At 46.5% G+C, this 20,840-nt stretch overlaps 1 protein-coding gene across 1 annotated transcript in view; it reads right to left on the reverse strand.

The window, feature by feature from the left end:
• GDA (guanine deaminase) overlaps window positions 1-11,446 on the reverse strand; it is a 168,056-nt gene extending 156,610 nt beyond the window's left edge. The window contains exon 1 of the mRNA XM_069763442.1: window positions 11,395-11,446. The gene's annotated coding sequence lies outside the window, so the exon portion shown is untranslated. The remainder of the gene's footprint in view (window positions 1-11,394) is intronic.
• Between the last annotated feature and the right edge of the window lie 9,394 nt (window positions 11,447-20,840).

Raw genomic sequence — 20,840 nt, forward strand, 5'->3', positions numbered from 1 at the left:
AATATTTCAGTGATACAGAAGATTCAGAAAACACTCTGACTGAAGGAATAGGGATCCTAACAACCAAGAAGGGGTCAGACTGGACACCTCCACCTGGACACAACCCTCATTTGGATAAATATATAGACTCCTTCAGACATTTGATAAAATCCACCATCATAGATACTAACAGGAGACAAGCATCCAACATCAGTGCCCAGGAAAGAAAAGCCATACACTCTCTGAAAACCAACAAATATATCGTCATTAAACCTGCTGACAAGGGTGGTGCAATAGTCATGATGAGCACATCAGACTATATGAAGGAAGCAAACAGACAACTTATGGACACACGCTACTACAAAAAATTGGAGTTGGATCCTACACAGGACCTTTACAAGGAACTAAACAAGTTGGTATCTTGTCTGCCTGACGAATCCACAAGAGCTGACGACCTGATACCAGAAAGTCGAACAATAGGGACATTCTACATGCTGCTCAAAATTCACAAATATGGAAATCCAGGAAGACCAATTATTTCATGTGTGGGCACCCTTACTGAGCAGGTATCTGGATGGGTAGAGGATATTCTTAAACCCCTGGTAAAGGATACACCCAGCTACATTCAGGACACAACTGACCTATTGAATAAACTAGCAGCAATAGGTCCTCTGCCAGAAGGAACCATCCTGGCCACCATGGATGTGGAATCTTTGCACTCTAATGTCCCACACCAGGATGGTTTAAATGCATTCAAATTCTTCCTGGAAAACACAGGGACTGATGCTGATTCTGTGGTGAAACTTATAAAATTCACCCTTACCCACAATTGCTTTGAATTTGACAACAAGATACAGTATATCTACAGGAGACTGGCACAGCAATGGGAAGTAAAATGGCCCCACAGAGTGCAAATCTTTTCATGGCCAAGCTTGAAAGCGACTTTTTGTCCTCAAGTCCCATCAGGCCTCTGGCCTACTACCGCTACATTGATGATATTTTAATCATCTGGATGGAGTCTGAGCCACAGCTAAAGACGTTCCATGAACAGTTTAATCAATTTCATCCTACCATCATCTTAAGACGCACCTACTCCAGCACTGAAATTAACTTTTTGGACACCATCATTAAGCTGCAGAACAATGAAATAGAGACATCCATGTATCAGTAGCCAATTGACCGCCCAACATACCTTAAATGAGAGTTTCTACCAAAAACACAGGAAAAACGCTATTGTCTACAGCCAAGCCTTCAGATACAATCGTATATGTTCCAACCCCATGGATAGGGATGAACACCTTGGTCGCCTCAGAAAGACCTTTCTGAATCAGGGCTACCATCCAAGAACAATTCAAAACAAAATTACAAGAGCAACTAGAATATCAAGGAATCATCTCCTACATTACAAAGCTAAAGAAGAAAACAATTGTGTGCCTCTAGTAGTCACCTACAATCCAAATCTGGAGGTGCTAAAGGGAGCTGCACGGAAATTACAACCTTTACTACAAAAAGATGCCTGCTTACAATCCATTTTTCCAGAACCCCACTACTGTGTTTTAGGCAGCCCCCAAATCTAAGAAGTATTATTGTCAGAAGCTCCCTGTCTTCTCCAACAGCTGCAGGAACCTTTCCTTGCAACCAGAAAAAATGTAAAACCTGTCCATTTATAATGACTACGGACAAGATAAAGATCCCCAACACACATCAGGACTACAAGATCCAAGGTTCTTTCAGCTGCATCACATCTAATGTGGTGCACTTAATTATTTGTACCAAATGTCCAACTGGGTGTCTGTATGTAGGGGAGACAGGTCAAAAGCTTAGAACAAGAATTAATTCTCATCGCCACACAATAAGAGAAAAAAGAATGGATCTACCTGTGGCAACACATTTTTGTCTCCCTGATCACAGCATTATGGACATGAAATTACTTGTATTAAAAGGTAACTTTAAATCTCAGAGAGACAGAAGAGTCTGGGAATATAAGCTGATGATGACCTATGACACACTCAGTGCAGGAATAAATGTGTTGCATGGATTTATGTCTTTTTACATCAATTAAGGAATTTGCTCCTCAGACCATGTGGGGGCATCATAACAAAGAACCAGACCCCAATCAGAGGACAATAAAACATTCACACTCCTTATCTCTGAACTGTTCCAATATTTATGGACATAACTGTTTAGCACTCTCACATAATGGTAGTTCTGCTTCACATCACCAGTCTTATCTATGGCGTTTTTTTCTGGGCTGTATTGTGCATAAACGTGTTTTTTCAGAATTTGTATTAGTCTATGCCTGATGAAGGGACCTGCGTAGTCTTGAAATCTTGCAATTTGTTACCAACTGTTCAGTTAGCCATTAAAAGGTATCAACCACTTAGGACTCTCAATTCTAGACAGTTGTAGTTAGCACCCAGCACCTGGAAATTGCACCAACTCTACTGCTTTTTCCAGCCGCCACAGCATTTAATTCTGGTATGTGTAATGGTTTTTAGGATTGATGTCAGCTGCCATCATTCCCAGGTGTAAGTAGTGGAGAGGTGTCTATTAGACACTCCCTCTACTAACCTAGACATGGTGAGACACAGACCTATCAATATTAACTACCATTACCTTGATTTCCACTGCATCAGGGCAATCAGAAAGAGTCAAAGTGAAGAGCCAGATTTACATAGTAACATAGTAACATAGTTAGTAAGGCCGAAAAAAGACATTTGTCCATCCAGTTCAGCCTATATTCCATCATAATAAATCCCCAGATCTACGTCCTTCTACAGAACCTAATTGTATGATACAATATTGTTCTGCTCCAGGAAGACATCCAGGCCTCTCTTGAACCCCTCGACTGAGTTCGCCATCACCACCTCCTCAGGCAAGCAATTCCAGATTCTCACTGCCCTAACAGTAAAGAATCCTCTTCTATGTTGGTGGAAAAACCTTCTCTCCTCCAGACGCAAAGAATGCCCCCTTGTGCCCGTCACCTTCCTTGGTATAAACAGATCCTCAGCGAGATATTTGTATTGTCCCCTTATATACTTATACATGGTTATTAGATCGCCCCTCAGTCGTCTTTTTTCTAGACTAAATAATCCTAATTTCGCTAATCTATCTGGGTATTGTAGTTCTCCCATCCCCTTTATTAATTTTGTTGCCCTCCTTTGTACTCTCTCTAGTTCCATTATATCCTTCCTGAGCACCGGTGCCCAAAACTGGACACAGTACTCCATGTGCGGTCTAACCAGGGATTTGTACAGAGGCAGTATAATGCTCTCATCATGTGTATCCAGACCTCTTTTAATGCACCCCATGATCCTGTTTGCCTTGGCAGCTGCTGCCTGGCACTGGCTGCTCCAGGTAAGTTTATCATTAACTAGGATCCCCAAGTCCTTCTCCCTGTCAGATTTACCCAGTGGTTTCCCATTCAGTGTGTAATGGTGATATTGATTCCTTCTTCCCATGTGTATAACCTTACATTTAGCATATCTAATGTGATGTGCCACTTCTGGGGCGGCTGCTGGCTGGTATTTTTAGGCTGGGATGGGACCATGGATCTTTCCAGCCTGATAATATCAGCTCACAGCTGTCTTCTTTATCTTTGCTGGTTACCGAAAATAGGGGGGACCCCACATCATTTTTTTCATTTAACCATTTATTTATTTAGCTTTGATTTCTTGAATGAATTATATTGCGGGACTTGTCACACAGCACGGTACACGGATGTCACGAGTGTACGATACGTGTTTTACACGGACTCATCGAGTTATATAAATCTGTGTGATCTGTGCTGCCAGTAAAAAACTGTATGTAAATAAACACCGTGTGCACTGCTATATGGGTGGTGCAGAGACTAGGTTCCCAAACCATCGGTAATCAGTATAAAAGTCTCGCACTCAACTTAAATCTTATTCCTTTATTTGAGTGAAGGGTAGCACTGGAAACGTTTCAACTCTTATTAAGCTTTCATCAGTCACTACAATATTTGAAAAGATATATACATATATCAAAAACAGTGTATAAAACAACAAGGACCGTAACCAAAAGTACAATGAACAAAAGTATATACAAAATCTCACAAAATTGTACAATAGCCGAAATCATATTCCATAGACGCATATGGCATATTTGATGGCAGTGAGAACTCGCGTATAGATTCCCGCTCGATATAAATTATCGTGGAAGAAAAGAGGAGAAACAGACATACCGTGCTGTGCCCAAAACTTGTGTGTAGAACAAGTCCTAGAATAGAACTCTGTTGCCTAGTACAGCAAAGGGAAGGGTTAGATGTCGGAATAGCATGGACCGGGGCAGAAAGAGTACTGGTATAATAAAGTAAAAGTAAAAAACTGACATGTCTCAGTGTGGTTCACATGGGCACACAGTCCATAGGAAAACACTGACATATCAGCAGCACTATAGATTATAATAGGTGTGCATGTGTACATTTCTCTGGAATGTGTGAAAACAGATGCCACATCTACCGGAAACATGGACGTGTGAAGTGGGCACAAGGCTGTGTGCCTCTTACCCACTGCGCTTTTTTTACTCAGAGTAAACTGTCCTGAGGTGCGTGTTTCAAATCCGCAGCATGTCAATTTCTCTTGCAGGTACACTGACTTTTCTGAGCAGTTTTACCCCCCAGACTTGCAATAGATGTGGAAAATAAAGTTAACACTCTAATTGTGCGGAATATCCAAAGTATAAAATTTGCAAGTAAAAAAAAAAAACACAGCAGTCTCACTATTCCATTTATGTTCCTTGCCATAAAGAGTTAATAAAAGTTTTTATGAGCCATAGGTACACCAAAATGGTGACAAATACCTGAAAAAACCTGAAAAAAGAACGCGCGTTGGGGTGTCACAGGTAGTTATCGCCTTTATCTGTTGTTTACAATTGTACTATATGCTGCAGCAGCTGAGGAAGTACAGGACGGATTTAAGGGATATATATTAGCTACTCTGCATTACGGACTACTGAGCTTGATGTATATCACTCAGCTTCCCATCTTGTTAGGGTGATTGGGCATTCATGCATGTGATATAAGTTGTTCATAATAAAGCTTTAATTTAATTTTTCTACTCTGGATCGCTTTGTTTCGGCTGTTTTGTAAGGTCAGACCGAGTTTGGATTAGCATGCATTGAGAAGTGCCAGTCATTATATTTGGACATTTGGTGATTAGTTTGAATTTTTATGCTCTTAAATCACAGAGATATGTCACACAAAATACTTAATAAGTTACATTTCCCACATGTCTACTTTACATCAGCACAATTTTGGAAACAAAATTTTTCTTTGTTAGGGAGTTATAAAGGTTAAAAGTTGACCAGCAATTTCTCATTTTTACACCATTTCTTTTTAGGGACCACATCACATTTGAAGTCACTTTGAGGGGTCTATATGATAGAAAATAACCAAGTGTGACACCATTCTAAAAGCTGCACCCCTTAAGGTGCTCAAAACCACATTCAAGAAGTTTATTAACTATTCAGGTGTTTCACAGGAATTTTTGGAATGTTTAAAAAAAATGAACATTTATCTTTTTTTCACAAAAAATTTACTTCTCATCCAAATTGTTTTATTTTCCCAAGGGTAACAGGAGCAATTGGACCCCAAAAGTTGTTGAACAATTTGTCCTGAGTACGCTGATACCCCATATGTGGGGGTAAACCACTGTTTGGACGCATGGCAGAGCTCGGAAGGAAGGAGTACCATTTGACTTTTCAATGCAAGATTAGCTGGAATTGACATAGGACGCCATGTCGCGTTTAGAGAGCCCCTGATGAGCCTAAACAGTGGAACCCCCCCCCCAAAAGTGACACCATTTTGGAAGTTAGACCCCCAAAGGAACTTATGTAGATGTGTGGTGAGCACTTTGAACCCCCAAGTGCTTCACAGAAGTTTATACTGTAGAGCCGTAAAAATAAAAAATCTTATTTTTTTAACAAAAATGATTTTTTGCCCCCAATTTTTTATTTTCACAAGGGTAACAGGAGAAATTTTAACCCAAACGTTGTTTGGTGCTCCATACTGTATAATGACCATACAAGATGCTACATACTGTATAATGACCACACATGATGCTCCATACTGTATAAAGACTGCACATGATGCTCCATACTGTATAATGACCACACATAGTGCTCCATACTGTATAATGGCCCTACATGGTGCTCCATACTGTATAATGGCCACACATATTGCGTACAGTATAATGGCCACACCTAATTACTCCTACACATGCGGCTCTGCTCCGTACACCTTGTACACACGCGGCTCTGCTCCGTACACCTAGTACACACGCGGCTTCGCTGCATACACCTCATAGACACACACGACTCCGCTCCATACACCTTGCACACAAGCCTCCACTCCGTACGCCTCGTACACACCCAGCTCTGCTCCGTACACCTCATACACACACGGCTCCTCTCTGTACACCTCGTACACACACGGCTCTGCTCTGTACACCTCGTACACACGTGGCTCCGCTCCATGCACCTTGCACACAACCAGCTCTGTTCCATACACCTCATAGACACACACTACTCCGCTCTATACACCTTGCACAAACGGCTCCACTCCGTACACCTCGTACATACCAGCTCTGCTCCGTACACCTCGTACACACACGGCTCCACTCCATACACCTTGCACACACCCAGTTCCGCTCCGTACACCTCATACACACACGGCTCCGCTCCATACACCTTGCATACACCCAGTTCCACTCTGTACACCTCGTACACACACGGGTCCGCTCCGCTCTATACACTTCGTACACACACGGCTCCGCTCTGTACACCTCGTACACACACGGCTCCGCTCTGTATACCTCGTACACTCACGGCTCCGCTCCATACACCTTTCACCCAACCAGTTCCGCTCCGTACACCTCATACACACACGGCTCCGCTCCATACACCTTGCATACACCCAGTTCTGCTCTGTACACCTAGTACACACCCAGCTCTGCTCCATACACCTTGCACACACCCAGTTCTGCTCTGTACACCTCGTACACACATGGCTCCGCTCTGTACACCTCGTACACACATGGCTCCGCTCTGTACACCTCGTACACACATGGCTGTAATGTCCACATGGTGTAAGGAATTTAAGAGAGAGTAAGCTTTAACTGTAGTTTATTCTTCTCATTTCCTCCAGCACACAGCATAACAGCAGCATAACATTTCCTCCTCAGGTCAGAACTCAAACTGAAACTCCTCTCAACTCCCGCCCTCGCTTTCTTAAAGAGACAGATCTAATTCTTATACATTACATCATCCCCCTTTTTTTTTTTTTTTTTTTTTTTTTTTTATATACATATATTAACAACCTAAAACAAATATTGACAATGTAACAACACGAAAATGTCCAAGAAAAACCATATGTCTGTATTGTCTTATTCCCCTTTTTTTTTAAACTATATCTCTTCAATAAGTCTCGATGGAGCCCTTCTTTCCCGTGTAGGGTAATGTCTGCGTTCATTGGGGGTGTCCAGTGCTGACGGATCAGTCACCTCTTGTTGGTCCTCTCCACCGTCGGGTATCAAATCTTCCACTGGTGGGAGTTCATTACCATTGTTCTGCGGTATGATTTTAAAATGTGAGGAATTTCGAGTGATGGAGTGTCCGTCTCGCTCAGCCGTGACCATACTGCCTTTTCTCTCAGTAACATTATATTTTGCAGGACTATATACAGCTGAGGTTTTGTTGGTTGATTTTTGACGCACAACAACCATATCACCTCTTTTGATGGCACATGGTTGTGCCCGTCGCCTTATGTCTGCATAATGTTTCATGGCTTGCTTGTAAAGAAATCCGTTGATCGCACTGAAGAGTCATTTGGTAAGGGATGACTGGTCACATCAGGGATCCGTGTACGAAGAGTTCTGCTGAACATTAGATGAGATGGCGCAGCATTAGTGGTGGAATGTGGCGTGTTGCGGTAATTGCGCAGGAATTTGTATAGTGACTGTTTCAGTGGGGTGTGCTCCAGGCTAGCTGCCTTGATTCGTTTCCCCATGGTGCGCATGAAACGTTCTATGATTCCATTAGCTTGCGGCCAGCAAGGTGTGATTTTTCTGTGGCCGAACCCCAAGTATTCAGAAAACTGTGCAAACACATGTCCATTGAATGGAGGTCCATTATCTGTTTTGACCACTCTTGGAATGCCATATGCAGAGAATATATATATTAGCAGAAGTTGAAGAGATGAATGAAATGACAGGGTATCTAGAATATTCATCAATTGTTACTAGAATGTATTGGCCATTTGGTAATGGTCCATATATGTCGACTGCCACTTCCTCCCATACAGCAGTGGGTAACGGAGACATTTGTAATGGCTCTAGAGTTGATGATGGAGTAATTAATTGACAAGTGGAGCAATGTCCAATCTTCTCTTCCACCAATTTATCCATATTTGGGAACCACACTTTTTCTCTGAGTAACTTTTTTGTGCCAACAATTCCTAGATGACCTTCGTGTGCTATCTGTATGACTAGGTTGCGCAAGGCCTTAGGTACAACCAGTTTGGTACCACGAAGGATGAGTTGATCTTCAGTGACTGATAATTCCTCACGTACATTTGAAAATAGTTTTAACTCTTTCAGATCAATCCCATCTTCAGGAAATTTTTTCTTTTGAATTTCATGCCACTTTCTATTTTGAATAATTTGTATTAAGGCACAGAGTGTCTTGTCACTTGTTGTCGTATTCACAAACTGATCAACAGAAAGTGCTTTTGGCACGGCGTGAGCTGCAACAAAGTGGATGTATTCTTCAATGGAGGAATGCACAGGTAAATCATCATTCGTGGGATGTCTTGAGAGATAATCAGCCGGATTGCTGTATTTTCCAGGTTTGTGAACAATTTTGTAATTATAGTCCTGTAGACGTAGACCCCATCGTTCAATCCGTGCTGGCATTTTAGCTCGGGGATTTCCAAAAATTGTAAGGAGAGCTTGATGATCTGTGACAATGGTGAAGGGAGCGCCATAGAGAAATAAGTGAAAGTGTTCACATCCCCAGACGACTGCCAAGCTTTCTTTTTCAGGTTGTGAATACTTTCTTTCAGTGCTTGTTAAGCTTTTACTTGCATAAGAAATGATGTGGGGACTTTGATTGTCATCCTTGTATTGTGCTAAAATTGCACCCAGTCCCACGGGACTAGCATCCACAATCAGTTCGGTTCGAAGAGCTGGATCAAAATAGGCCATGGTGGTTGTTGAGCAGAGTTCCTTTTTGATTGTTTCAAAAGAGGCCTGACAGTCTTGGGACCATTGAAAAATGCAATTTTGTTTCGTAAGTTCCCTTAATGGAGTGCTGATTGTCGAAAAATTTGGAATATATCTAGCACAGTAACTTGCCATTCCAAGAAAAGAGCGCACTTCACTGGCATCCTGTGGAATTGAAGCTGCTCTGATGGATTCCACTTTCTTGGGATCAGGTCGTACTCCTTCCGCCGAGAAAATGTGACCATAGAACTCCAATGAATTTTTATCAAATTCGCATTTTTCTTTGTTTAAAGTGAGTCCAGCAGAGAGCAGACATTCAAAGATAGCATATAGAGCACGATTATGTTCAGTTTGAGTTTTCCCAAAAACCAGTATGTCATCACTGTAATTAAAGGCATTTGGAATATGTTGAATGACACTCCTTATCGTATCTTGAAAAATTTCTGCTGCTGAGCAGACCCCAAACGTCAATCTTTTGTATCTTCTGAGACCCACATGGGTGGAAAATGTTGTTAAGTATCTGGATTCTGGACTCAATTCTAATTGATGATAGCCCTTATTGAGGTCGAGCTTTGAAAAAACAGTTGCTCCATTTAATAAATTAATAATGTCATCAATTGTGGGTGAGATGTGTCTTTCCCTTTGAATAGCAGTGTTGGGCAGGCGCATGTCAACACACAGTCTTACCTGCTCTGGAGTCTTTGGTTTTGGAACTACCACAAGTGGAGAGACCCACGGAGTGGGACCAGAAACAGTTTCAATGACATCATCATCCATGAGCAATTGGAGTTCCTTTTCTACCTTCTTTCTCAGGTGAAATGGAATACGCCTGTGAGCCTGGGCTACTGGACGGACACTGTCATCCACATGAAGATGCACTTGAGAGTCCTTTAATTTTCCTAATCCACTAAATAGGGAGGGAAAACTATTCACCATGGCTTGTACATCCAGGTCCGCAGGGTCGGTTATGGTATGAACAATCTGGATGAGTCCTAGCTTCAAGGCAGTGTGATAGCTGAGAAGACAGCCTCCGGATCCTTGTAATGTGTGAAAAGTGGTTTTCTGCCTATTTTCTTTATAGCTAAGTTCAGCATCAAATTGTCCCATTGTAACTAGAGGTGTTTTAGATCCATATGGGAAGATTTTAGTATGCACTTGCTGTAAGACTGGCTTTGTTTTCAACTGTTCATAAGTATTGCTGTCTATGATATCTACCGAAGCTCCTGTATCTATTGTAAAGGTGATATCCGTGTTGCAGATGGTGAGTGTAATACATGGAGCCTGCACTGAGCCAGTGACAGAAGTTGTGAACACATAGTTCTCAGCCACAGACATTTCTTCTATATCCTGATTTACCATTTTTATATTTGCAGGCTTTGTCATTGGCAGAGGAGACTTGTTGGGCGCTGATTTGCAGACAACTGCAAAATGGTTCCCTTTTCCACATTTACTGCAAGTTTGTCCTATAGCTGGACATTTATTCATGTGGTGAGGGAAATCTTGTCCACATCTATAACATTTCTTCTGTTGCGGGGCCTGCTTGCCTTGTGCACTGTTATATTTGAGATTATGCACATGTAAATTATCCCCACTCTCCATTGCACTTGCCTGATGATCTGCTATCTCTATAGCACGGGCCATCTTGAGTAAATCATGCAGAGAGAGATCCTGCTGCAGAGCTTTACGCCTTATGGTATTAGACGAGCAGGTGACAATTACTTGAGTTAGGATTTCATCATCTACGTCAGTAAATGCACACCCATGTGCTAGTTCTTTTAGCCGGGTGACATAGGTGTCTATGGATTCTTCTGGAAGCTGCTTAGCAATCCTGAACTTGTATCTTTCATATCTGATGTTTTGTTTAGGGTTGAAGTAGTCAGTGAGAGCTTTGGAGCATTTGCTGTACGTGTCTGTCTCCGCTGCTGGTAATGTGCTGTATATGTCATAGACTCCTGTGCCCGCACAATGCAGGAACACAGCTTTTTTTCTGTTCTCCTCTTTTATATCTATTGCTTCCAGGAAATTCTCAAATCGATTTAACCATTTTCTCCAGTTATGAGAGAGATTAGTGACATCAGTCATATCAAACTGTGGGAACATGTGCAAGTATTCAGCCATGATGGAGTCTCTCAGTGGCGCTGGCGTGTGAAGCAGTAAAGCAGGGGTCAGTACTCACAGAAGCAGGTGATTCTATCCGATCCTCGTCGCCAGTTGTAATGTCCACACGGTGTAAGGAATTTAAGAGAGAGTAAGCTTTAACTGTAGTTTATTCTTCTCATTTCCTCCAGCACACAGCATAACAGCAGCATAACATTTCCTCCTCAGGTCAGAACTCAAACTGAAACTCCTCTCAACTCCCGCCCTCGCTTTCTTAAAGAGACAGATCTAATTCTTATACATTACAATGGCTCCGCTCTGTACACTTCGTACACACACGGCTCTGCTCCATACACTTTGCACACACCCAGTTCCGCTCTGTACACCTCGTACACACACGGCTCCACTCTGTACACCTCGTACACACCCAGCTCTGCTCCATACACCTCGTACACACACGGCTCCACTCTGTACACCTCGTACACACCCAGCTCTGCTCCATACACCTTGCACACACCCAGTTCCGCTCTGTACACCTCGTACACACACGGCTCCACTCTGTACACCTCGTACACACCCAGCTCTGCTCCATACACCTTGCACACACCCAGTTCTGCTCTGTACACCTCGTACACACATGGCTCCACTCTGTACATCTCGTACACACGCGTGTTGTGAATTATGCTCTTGGGCTCCCTCTGGTGGTTGTGAGTGGTAGTGCTGCTGTCTTTGGATCGCAGCATTTATCAGGTGTGTCCACTTATTGCAATTTGGACTGGGCTATTTAGTCTTGCTTGATCCTTTAGTCTGTGCCAGTTGTCCATTGTTTTTGGAGGATTCACATCCCTACCTGGTCTCTCCTGTTTTGCTGTTCTTTTCAACAAAGATAAGTTCTGGCTTTGCTTTTGCTGTCCACATGCTGTGGGCCTTATAGTTCAGTGCATTTTCATGTTTTGTCTTGTCCAGCTTTGTCTGTGTAAGGATTTTTTGCAGCCAAGCTGTATCTCTGGAGATGCAGATATACCCTCCACGTCTTTAATCAGATGTGGAGATTTGTATTTTATGCGGTGGATATTTTCTAGTGTTTTAATACTGACCGCATAGTACTCTGTCCTATTCTTTCTTTTTAGCTAGAAAGGCCTCCTTTGCTAAATCCTGATTTCAGTCTGCGTATGTCATTTCCCTCTCCTCTCACAGTCAATATTTTTGGGGGGCTGTCTATCCTTTGGGGAATTTCTCTGAGGCAAGATAGTTTTCCCGTTTCTATCTTTAGGGGAAGTTAGTCCTTAGGCTGTGTCGAGGTGTCTAGGGAGTGTTAGGTACATCCCACGGCTACTTCTAGTTGCGGTGCTAAGTTCAGGGTCTGCAGTCAGTACAGGTACCACCTGCTCCAGAGTACGTCTCATGCTGCTCCTAGGCCACCAGATCATAACACACGCGGCTCTGCTCCGTACACCTCATACACACCGAGCTCCGCTCCATACACTTGCACACACGGCTTCCGCTCTGTACACCTCGTACACATGTAATAGTATGCAGGTACTAAGTATGTCACCATGGAACAGACAGACCAACAGTTAAGGGGTTTATTAACAGGAATCAGGTTCTCCTCGCAGGGAGGAAGCAGTGGGAAATAACTATGAATAAAACAGTGCAAAAATATGGGAGTCAAACTATGTTGTCCATGGGCTGAGTAGTCTCTAGGAGCCTGCTGCCTGGGGTTTCGGGAGTTAATGTGGTATGCACAGGCTCTGAGTCTTTAGCTTTTACAGCACAGCCAGGAATCCGGGGCTCTGCACTGTTAAGTCTCTGTACCAGGAATCAGGGGCTCTGCACTGTTAAGTCTCTGTACCAGGAATCAGGGGCTCTGCACTGTTAAGTCTCTGTACCAGGAATCACAGTCTCTGTACTGATACTGCGGAGACCAAGGGGTAGAAGTCTCTGCACGAGCCAATGTCTCTACACGGGTCTTAAAGTGCCCCTCTCCAGTCACAGCAGAGTCCGCTTTCAAGTACTCACAAGATGCAGTCTTTCTGGGCAGTCTCCCTGTATTTGTTCTCAGACCGGGAGCTCTCTCTCTCCCGGAGCACAGCTGCACCCTGCTCTAACTGCTGCTCACGCTGCTCTGTCTCTTGTGCACATGCCTTTCCCGCTCTCTGCCCGCTTACTTCCTGTCCCAGTCTCTAAGTCTGCCCCCTGGGGAAACTACAGCACAGCTCAATGGTTCCAGGCACAGAGCCGAGAAGGTAACCGCCCCAGACTCTTCTGGTGTTTCACCTCCTTACATTCCCCCCCTCTTTCTGCTCGCCATTCCACGGGCGAGATTTTCATGAGTTCCTGTTGGCAATCTTCCAGTCCTTGCACAATCTGCTGCCAGATGAACTCGTCCTGATTGTAGCGAACAGGGGGAACGTTCAGAGCATCTCAAATCAGCAGAGGCGGTGGTGTCAACTGCTGTGGGAGGAGTCGAGTGTTGTGAATTCTGTGGCAGAGCTCCCTCCTGTGGTCACAAGTGGTACTTCGGCTGGTTCTCTCTGTGAGCTTCCGTTGGTGGAGGAAAGTGGTACTGCGGCTTCTGAGTTTCCTTCCTCAGGTGATGTGGTGAAGTCTTTAGGTGCTGCTCTATTTAACTCCACCTAGTGCTTTGATCCTGGCCTCCAGTCAATGTTCTAGTATTGGACCTGTTTCCTCCTGGATCGTTCCTGTGGCCTGCTGCTCTGCATAGCTAAGTTCCTCTTTGCTATTTGTTTGCTGTTTTTTTTCTGTCCAGCTTGTCTATTTGTTTTTTTCTGCTTGCTGGAAGCTCTGGGACGCAGAGAGTGTACCTCCATGCCGTTAGTTCGGTACGGAGGGTCTTTTTGCCCCCTTTGCGTGGTTGTTTGTAGGGTTTTGTGTTGACCGCAAAGTTACCTTTCCTATCCTCGCTCTGTTCAGAAAGTCGGGCCTCACTTTGCTAAATCTATTTCATCTCTACGTTTGTCTTTTCATCTTAACTCACAGTCATTATATGTGGGGGCTGCCTTTTCCTTTGGGGTATTTCTGTGAGGCAAGGTAGGCTTATTTTCTATCTTCAGGCTAGCTAGTTTCTCAGGCTGTGCCGAGTTGCATAGGGAGCGTTAGGCGCTATCCACGGCGTGGTTTGAGAGGATTAGGGATTGCGGTCAACAGAGTTCCCACGTCTCAGAGCTAGTTCTTGTTTTTTGGGTTATTGCCAGGTCACTGTATGTGCGCTGACCTCTATGTCCATTGTGGTACTGAATTACCTTTCATAACAGTCGAGGCTTCCTCTGATACGTTGGTAGTTTCAGGCACCAGCCCTGTTCCTGGGTTCCCTGGGAGAGATTGGGAGTCTTCCTCGTCTTCCACATCTATGTTGATCACTGGCGCAGCCGGTGGAGGCGCTGGTGCCAATTGGACTGATTCAGGATCTCGAGACAAACATGGACGCAACATATTCCTGTGCAGTGTGCGGGTGGGAGTCCCCTCTTCCGTTTCGGGCTGGACCTCATAAACGGGACCCCCGTTGCCGAGCCGCCGCTTCACTCAGTACAGCATTTTCTCCCAACGGTACTCCAGTTTGTTATGTGGGCACTTTTCCCTCACTAAGACTCTGTTTTGAGGAGCTACCTGGGGATGCTCCAATTCTTCCAGCCGGTTCTGCACTAGACGTTGAATTGTCCGCAGCCGATGACAATGAACCCAGGAGTATACGCCTGTCCGTGGGTAGTCCTCCTCGGGTTCCAGCGCCAGCTCTGCCAGCCCCTTCCCGGGCCGGCCAAAGAACAAAGAGTAGGGGGTGAACCCGGTGGTGCTGTGTTTCCAATTGTTATACGCCCACACCAATTCAGGGACGGACTCAGTCCACTTTGCCTTCTGGTCCTCTTCCAGGGTCCTCAGCATTTGAATCAGAGTGCGGTTAAATCTTTCACAAGCCCCATTCCCCTGTGGATGATACAGGGTGGTCCGGGACTTTTGTACAGCTGGTGCAGCTCCTCCATCACTCTTCCGAGGAAGCAGGCCCCTTGATCAGAATGGATGCGCTTGGGACACCCATACACCTGTATGAAGTGTCTACAGATTGCGCGAGCAGCAGACTCGGCAGTCTGGTCCCGAGTGGGTGTCACTACGGCAAATTTAGTAAAGTGGTCTATCATCACTAAACAATGCTCATAGCCTTGGTGTGCTGGTCCAATTGTCAAGTAATCTATTGCCAGTAGGTCCATGGGGCCAGAAGACCTCACCGTCTCTGTGGGAGCTCGTTGTTCTGGTGGTTTGACCAGCTCACAACTTCTGCATTGCTGACATACTTTCTCTACAATGTTCCTTAAGTGGGGATGATAAAATAGGCGCTGTAACCACTGGAAAGTTTTTTCTGGCCCAAAGTGTGCTCCTTTCTCATGTGCTTCCTTAGCCACCTGGTCTATCAAGGACGAGGGAATCACCATCTGCCATACAAGACTGAGTTCTGTTTGCAGGAATACCTTCCGGTACAGGATACCATCCTGCAACTGGAGCCTCTCCCATTGGCGTAGCATCTTCAGTAGTTCAGGTGACATGGATCTCCTCTCGTGCTGCTTGGGCATTTGTTCAGACACGACCCACCTTCTCAACTGAGCTAGCTCCGGATCCTCCTGCTGCACTCGGACCCACTCATCGCGGGGCTGCTCCAGCAAATTCACACAGGCCTCTTCCTGCTCAATTTCCCGCACCGCTGCCACCATCCTGGCATTCTCTCCAAAACCTGGAACCTCCACATCTTCCAGTTCTTCATCCTGGCTGGGTGTTGGTTTGCGATAGTTTACTCGGGAGAGGGCATCCACATGAACATTCTCAGCTCCTCTTTTATACAAAATTCTGTATCGGAACTTGGCCATTCGGGCTACCCAACGTTGTTCTAGGGCACCTAACTTGACATTCTCGAGATGTGCCAACGGTTTGTTATCGGTGCGTACTTGAACTTCTGAGCCAGCCAGATATTCCGCGATCTTCTCAGTCATTGCCCACACCAGCGCCAACAACTCTAGCTTAAATGAACTGTAGTTTTCTGGATTCCATTTCGAGTCATGCAAAGACCGACTGGCGTATGCGATGACGCGCTCTTTTCCGTCCTGCATCTGCGATAGTACGGCCCCGAGGCCCTGCAGGCTCCAATCAGTGTGCAAGATGAATGGTTGTGTGAAGTCAGCGTAGGCCAGCACAGGGGCCTCCGTCAAAGCCTTCTTCAAAGCCAAGAATGCCTCCTTCTGACGCTTCCTCCAGTGTATGTTCCTGTTTTTGGCGCAAGAGGGCACTCCCCTCAACAACTCCTGGAGTGGATTAGCAAGGCGGGTAAAGTCTTTTACGAAGCGTCTGAAGTATCCAGCGAGTCCGAGGAACGCACGCACATCTTTCACAGTTTTTGGAGCTGGCCACTCTTGTACTGCAGCGATCTTCTCCTGGGAAGGCCTCACCCCCTCAGCGGAGACAACGTGTCCCAAGTATTCAATCTCGGTACGGAAGAGGTGACATTTCTGGGGTTTCACTTTCAAGCCATACTTCTGTAGCTGACTCAGAACTTGCTCTAGTCTCTGCAGATGCTCCTCAAAGGTGGGGGCAAAGATGATGATATCATCCAAGTAGTTCAAAGTGGTTTCAAAGTTCAGGTCTCCCAGACATCTCTCCATCAGTCGCTGAAATGTTCCTGGGGCGTTTGCTAGGCCAAAGGGCATCCGGTCGAACTCATACAGTCCAATCGGAAGGATGAAAGCTGTCTTGGCTCGGTCTTGCTCAGACATGGGCACCTGCCAGTAGCCGCTGGCCAAGTCTAACGTGGAGAAATATCTGGCATTCCCTAGTGCCGTCAGGGACTCCTCTTTCCTGGGCAGTGGGTATGAGTCTCGCACTGTGCAAGCGTTGAGCCAGCGATAGTCCACACAGAACTGCAAGGACCCGTCTTTCTTTCTCACCAAGACTATAGGGGCAGCCCACGGGCTCTGACTCTCGCGTATAACTCCCTTCTTCAACCTGTGTGACAGCATTCCCTTCACCTCCTGGTACATCTGTAGGGGTATTTGGCGGTACCGTTCCCGGATTGGTGCCGCATCCCCGGTGGGTATCTCGTGGGTGATGGCCGTGGTACGTCCAAAGTCATCTTCATCTTTGGCGAACGCATCCTGAAATTTCCCCAATACAGCTTCCACCTGAGATACCTGCTGCGGAGAAAGTTCTGAGAGCTCCGCCCTCGTGCGTTCCAGTATCTGGCGCCCTTCTTGCAGCAATCTGGGGTCCAGAGCTGCCTCCACTTTGACGGTCACCAGCCACGGATCTTGCTGTCAGCTGTACCGCCTCAGTGGGGACCAACTCGTCTGGGAGGCCCAGGACTTGGGCGACTTTGCTTCTAGGGGGCAAAGTTGTATCTGTCTCCCCCAAATTTATGCAGCATCACAAGGACAGTTCCATCCTGCACGGTAGCCAGGGACCGTGCAACCAATATTCCTGACGGCAGCTGGTCGGCTCTGCTGGGCTCAACTTGGACTTCGACCCCTTCCAGTGGGATGCCAGCTTGTATAGGCAGGGGAAGCACCGTCTGCCCAGGGGGCAACAGTCGATTGACTGAGGCAGAGGCGAAGACTTTGCCGAGTTCCTTTCCATCGCTGTATGCTTCTCGGACCTGGGCGGTCCGTATCAGTTGTTGAAAGACCCTTCTCTGGGGGGTTTGGTCGCTCCATTGTTGCAGGAACTGTTTCGGGGGACTCGTTGAAAACCAGGCTTCCGAGGTCTTTTAACATATTCATGCCCAGGGTCACGGTATGGTCTTTAGCTACCTCTCCATCCACCAGTACCACTCCTCTTCTCCCGAGGTCTTTTCCGCAGACCTCTATGTTCATCCATATCACCCCTGCGACCAGGATGGGTAAGTGATTGGCCGCCATAAGTTTGATCACAGGGCCCCATTCAGGCCGTAGAGCCTCTGTGAAGTGACGGTGGAAATATCTCTCAGGCATGGTGGTCACTTGTGAGCCGGTGTCTATCAAGCACCACATTGCTCTTCCACTGATTTCTGCCTAGACCAGAGGGAACATGGAAACAAGGCTGTGGAGACTTTTACTACTCCTCCTCTGTTCTTCACGCTCTGAGCGGTGCCCCTCAAGCTCTGAGCCACCTAGTTTAAAGGAGGGCGCGGGGATGGTTTGCTCCGCCAGAGACACCATCGAGCAATGTGGCCGGATTCTCCACAAGTGTAGCATGTAAGAGGGCTTTTCCTCCTGGTAGATTCACCCTCCCTTCGGGGGGCCGCTTCTCTGTCTCGCACCAGAGGGCCGGGCCCTTCTGCCAGAGTTCTTCTGGAGGTCGCCATTTCTTCACGGACCTGTCTAATCTCCATTCTCAGGTCCTCCACCCACTGGGGGATATTGCCTGCGGTGGTGGTTACCTCCCTGCTGTACACCTTTCCTACCAGCCCCGTCAGTCCCTGTTCTTGTTCTCGCACAGGCGCCTCACTGCCAACCTCAGAGAAAGTCATGTCTGGCTTTACTCGCATGCGCTCTCGCAGTGCCTGTTTTATCATTGTGTCACGCAGTCCAGTCACCAGCTGATCTCTGAGCACCACATCAACTGACCCAACCCCTACATCGTCCTTTCGTCTGATAGCAGTGTGAAGCTCTTGTAGGGCATTCATGAATTGGGTCACGGTCTCCCCCTCCCGTTGTACTCGGTGAAACAGTCGCATGCGAAGTTCCCCTACGTCAGTGGGGTCCCCGTGCGTCTCCTCAAGTATGCGCAGCACTTTGTCCAGGGTCTCCCGGGGGCACCTATGCATGACAGAATCCCGCGCCTCCCCCTCAGGGGCCATCAATGCAATTTCTGCCTCCAGGGCTGATGTCATGGGATGCATCCGCATCATTCCCCGGATACACTCTGTCCAACTCCACAGCATTACATTGTTCCCAGTGAACCTTGGCAAATTATTCAACATGGCTCCCAGAAAAAATGCTAGACCTGGGAACTTCCCCAGCTGCTTGGTCTGCCCTATCCGCGCTACCGTGTGACATCCTGCCGACTACGCCAAAAGAGTTAGCAAGATTTCTTGAGAAAAGAACACTTATCAGTCTGATGAGGACTTGCTTGAAGGGTTGTCTTCTCCAATGTAGGCGCCGAGAAACAGCGGCACTGGTTGTCCCTCTGTTGTCCGTGGGCTGAGTAGTCTCTAGGAGCCTGCTGCCTGGGGTTTCGGGAGTTAATGTGGTATGCACAGGCTCTGAGTCTTTAGCTTTTACAGCACAGCCAGGAATCCGGGGCTCTGCACTGTTAAGTCTCTGTACCAGGAATCAGGGGCTCTGCACTGTTAAGTCTCTGTACCAGGAATCAGGGGCTCTGCACTGTTATGTCTCTGTACCAGGAATCACAGTCTCTGTACTGATACCGCGGGGACCAGGGGGTAGAAGTCTCTGCACGGGCCAATGTCTCTACACGGGTCTCAAAGCGCCCCTCTCCAGTCACAGCAGAGTCCGCTTTCAAGTACTCACAAGATGCAGTCTTTCTGGGCAGTCTCCCTGTATTTTCCTCAGACCGGGAACTCTCTCTCTCCCGAAGCGCAGCTGCACCCTGCTCTGACTGCTGCTCACGCTGCTCTGTCTCTTGCGCGCGTGCCTTTCCCACTCTCTGCCCGCTTCCTTCCTGTCCCAGTCTCTAAGTCTGCCCCCTGGGGAAACTGCAGCACAGCTCAATGGTTCCAGGCACAGAGCCGAGAAGGTAACCGTTCCCAGACTCTTCTGGTGTTTCACCTCCTTACACGCACACAGCTCCGCTCCGTACACCTTGCACACACGGCTTTCGCTCTGTACACCTCACACACACACAGCTCTGCTCCATACATTTTGCACACATGGCTTCCGCTCTGTACACCTCGTACACACACGGCTCTGCTACATCCACACAAACCACTCCTGATCCCACACAAAAGCTTACCCTCGTCCAGCACCATGACAACCAGCAGAGTCCTGCACTACACAGAGGCTCTTGATCATGTGACTCCAGACTCCTCCCCTCCTGTGACCTCATCACAGGTCCTGAGCGCCAGGAGCAACAGCAGCCATAGTTGTGGTGTGCGGCTCTCTGCAGTGGAGGGGCTCTGCTGTAGGACAAGTGCAGTCCCACCCGTGATCACGCACGCACTGAGAAAGTGCATGCGCATCAGGGCCTGTACAGAAGATTTAAAGGGCCAGTGGCCCATTTTGTAGCTCAGAGTGCTTACGGGTCCGCCCAGTCTCTGCTGGACTGGGCGGGCCCCTAAGCACTCCGGGCCCCATCGCAGCTGCGACCCCTGCGACCACGGTAGTTACGCCGCTGTTCCTACAGTCCCCTCCCTTCATCCCACAGTCCTTATCCTTATTCTCTTATTCTTATTCTATTCTTATTCTCAACTGTGCACATGCTTTGGCAAAGCTAATGTAATTTGAATATACTAGTTATACTATAATTACATCTGCTTCACAGTTTTTTGTAATCATTGTTTTTCTAATCTCTGTCCCTCAAAATATCGGACTG

This window comes from Ranitomeya imitator, chromosome 1, assembly GCF_032444005.1.
Source record: "Ranitomeya imitator isolate aRanImi1 chromosome 1, aRanImi1.pri, whole genome shotgun sequence".
NCBI classification, from domain to species: Eukaryota; Metazoa; Chordata; class Amphibia; order Anura; family Dendrobatidae; genus Ranitomeya; species Ranitomeya imitator.